At 31.1% G+C, this 3,742-nt stretch overlaps 1 long non-coding RNA gene across 1 annotated transcript; it reads right to left on the bottom strand.

Annotated features, from left to right (window-relative positions):
- Positions 1 to 893: 893 nt before the first annotated feature.
- Positions 894 to 2,212, bottom strand: LOC145064951 (uncharacterized). The gene is made up of 2 exons (XR_013688157.1): positions 1,982 to 2,212; positions 894 to 1,189 (listed from the first exon to the last, which is right to left on the bottom strand). It is a non-coding gene; the product is annotated as an uncharacterized LOC145064951 (long non-coding RNA).
- Positions 2,213 to 3,742: the final 1,530 nt, after the last annotated feature.

Below are 3,742 nucleotides of genomic sequence, written 5' to 3'. Positions count from 1 at the left end.
AATTTCAAAATTTTCAAATTAAAGTTTATTAGTTTCTTTTATTTATTTAAATTATTTGTTCAAATTTAAACGACAAAAACATATTTATTATAATAATTTATTGTTTTTCTTATTTTTTATAAATTCAAAGTTTTCAAATATTTTTACCTTTATATTTAACTTTTTTTTTTAAATTAACCTATGTAATACATGGGTCTCACAACTAGTATATATATATATATATATATATATATGTATAGGCCCTTAGGTTATTCCAGATACTAATGTATATATATTGTAGTAGGTGTAAGACCCATGTATCACATTAATTCATTTAAAAAAAATATATATTAAATTCTAAACATTTGAAAATTTTCAATTTATAAGAAAAAAATAGAAAAATATTGAATTATTAAAATTAAATTGTTTGTATTTCTTTTAAATTAAACAAATAATATTGGTAGATAAATAACGGAAACTAATGAAACTTTAATTTAGAAAAAAACGAAACTACAAGTTAATTAACGAAATTAATAGTTATTACATTTAAATATTATTTGGAAATTAATAAAATGAAAAAAAAAAAACCACAAAATGTAATGTAGAAAAAAATTAATTGAAAATAACCGTAAAATGACACGTGGCAAATCAATAAGAGTGTAATATGCGGCAAAAAGTTATTTATTTATTAAGAAGAATTTGTATCTCTTTTTGAAAGGTATTGAGATTACTTCCCATTCCATAATGAGCAGATAAGCATGTCGTATCGTACTACCGGACCAAGGTGGTTGGACTAAGTTGACACTGCATGGCCGAGACGGCTGAATCGGGACGAAAGTGTTGGGAAGAAGCACAAGAAGGGTGGTACATTAGCAGAACATATTTTACCAATCTTGTTTTACTAGAAAGAAATATAACTTGAAGTTAACTAATTATAAACCAAGTGATATTCAATTACACTTAAATAAGACCCTTTTATCATGAATGGGTCTCATCGATTTGAAAGTATTGCAGACAATCGAAGAATAAATTATAAAAAACACATTCTTCATCAACAATCTATTATGACAAAATGATATCTCATATCACGTAGTAGAAGCAACCATGGAATCGGGAAATTTGAAGTTTGAAAGGGGAACTCTATAACTCATATTGATGCGTTGATGACGACGGTTGTCACATCTTCTTCAACTTCCACCATCGGAATTTGCTATATGCAAGTGAACAATATCTTTGTCAGGCTTACATGTCGGAAACAATGTTCATTGTCGAGACATCTAAAAATATGGGCCAAATGTTAATTTGTGGTATCAATTGTTTTAAAACTATGAAAAGTCGATCAAATATGGCATGATAAACATCTCAAATGTAAACTTATACGTTGCGAAGAAACTGAAACATATATTATAGAACAATAGACTTTTTTTTTTTTTTTTAAATATAACATAATTTAAGCATGTGAATTTTGTAATAATGCCATTATGATTAAGAAAAATTAACAAAGGTGGTCTCTAATATAATACAATAATTTCAAATTTGACCCTTTTCTAGTGCGAAAAGACCTGTGTCTTCAACAAGGGAGTATAAACATAAATTAATCCATGGAATCTTTTGTTTCTACTTTCCATTGTAATTATTTACACAAGATCAATATAAAGAATAACCTTTTTAAAAAGCATTGTCTTTTATACCTTTCTTCCTTGAGCTCCATCGGACTCACAGGTAACCAGTGCTTAAGTTTTATGTCTTCAAACTCCAAAGAAATTAAATTATTTAATTATATCCCATAAACGAAAATCATTCTCGATTAGTAACCTATCAAATAAGTTTTCAAGTTATCTATTTCTGGGAACTACCCAATTATCCGTAAATGAACAAACGACAAATGTTTTCATATTCTTATACATCATTTTAATAAGATCTATGTTAGAAATCACAAGTTTCTTTATAATAAAAATACAAAAAAAATAATAATAAAAGTACAGAAGGAAGAATTTGATACCCGAGAGAAGCAGGAGAGAAAAAGCGACAGATCGTTGAAAACATAATATTACTTCCGTATTTGAAAATTGCAAGAGGGAGCATATTGGCAATGAATATATAGGAGGATTAAAGGGCTAAAAGGTTCATTGAACCTAGTCACTAACAACACCACTAAGGACTAGAGGTCAAAGATCATGACCTAAACACGATTTTGCTAAGGCCCAAGGGTGGTTGCCGCTCTTAATTAATATATTCCCTTCTTTTATTGTATGTTTCCAGCAACTAAATGGGCCTTTTTATATAACGTTAAATTACATATATTAATTATAATTAATTATTATTTCTAAGTTTAATAACATAAAACAACGCTTAAGGAATTGTCCCGAATAGGATACATTGTTATAATTGTTGGGACTACATGTCACATTTGAATTTTGATCATTGTTACAGGGTATTTTATGGATCATGTAAAATCTATTTTCCAAAGTTGACACAAAATCCAATATTGGGAAGTGCAGTAAGTTGAACGAATATGAACAATGTGGTTAAACTATACTTTATATATATGTCAAGCTATTAAAAAAGTTGTGTTTTGACATATCATGATATTCAGAATGAAAATGATAGAAAGAAACAAACGTTTATTTGAGAAATGGGAGAAAGTGCAAATTAGGATGCTGTTTTTTGAAAAGTACGTTGAAACATATGAGAATATGATGATGTGATACCTCAAATTTGTAGACTATGAAGCTAATTGCAAGGGAACAATTATTTATGTATTTATAACATCCATAAAATTTCAAATTTACAGTAGAGAACCATAATTATTGGTTCTCTATTGAACTTTTTCAGTTAACGCATCAACAACAGTGGGGCAGGTCATCCTCAACAGGCCCAAGTCACCTTGGCAGCCGGCCTACAGCAGCCCAACCGCAGCTATAGTACAACACCAATAGCCCACAGGCCCACCTGCAACCTTTGGATCCAATTCAGCCCCCGTGGGCATGGCCCACCAACCATCCTACATCACTTCCTGCTCTTTTTAACACGATGAATCTTGATGATCCGAGCACCAGAGGCTGGGTCATGGACATCAGGGCTACTGATCATGCCCACGCAAATGCAGGTATTCTCGATTCTCATTCTAATAATCATTATCCTCGTTCTATTTATATTGGTAACGGTTCTGCAATACCGGTTGTGACCTCAGGACACTCTACTTTTTCTATTTCTAATATATATCGTCCTCTTCATTTACAAAATGTCCTAATCACACCAAATATCATCAAAAACTTTATCTTTGTTCGTAAATTTACCACTCAAAATAAATGTTCTATTGATTTTGATCCTTATGGTATTACTGTTCTTGATTATCAGACGTGTCGCCCTCTCATCCATTGTGATAGCTTAGGACTACTCTACCTTATCACTAGCTCCTCCAGTCATGCCCTTGTCTCCACCTCCTCCACCACATGGCATCAATGACTTGGTCACCCTGGCGACCCAGTCTTGAAGCATTTACTTTCTCATAGTTTTATTTCTTGTCGTTCACCGAAAAATAATGTAACTTGTCACGCTTGTCAACGTGGCAAACAAACTAGACTTCCATTTTATTTTTCTGATTCTACTGTTTCATCACCTTTTGAGATTATACATTCTGATTTGTGGACTTCTCCCATACCTAGTTGTGGTGGATTTCGCTATTATCTATTGTTTCTAGATCACTATACTCATTATAATTGGGTATATCCCATTAAACACACATATGAAGTTTTTTTTA

Source organism: Lactuca serriola, chromosome 7, assembly GCF_051521515.1.
Source record: "Lactuca serriola cultivar US96UC23 chromosome 7, Lser_US96UC23_V15, whole genome shotgun sequence".
Classification (NCBI taxonomy): domain Eukaryota; kingdom Viridiplantae; phylum Streptophyta; class Magnoliopsida; order Asterales; family Asteraceae; genus Lactuca; species Lactuca serriola.
Note: the sequence above shows the minus strand (reverse complement) of the source record. Positions and strands in the feature narration are given on the sequence as shown.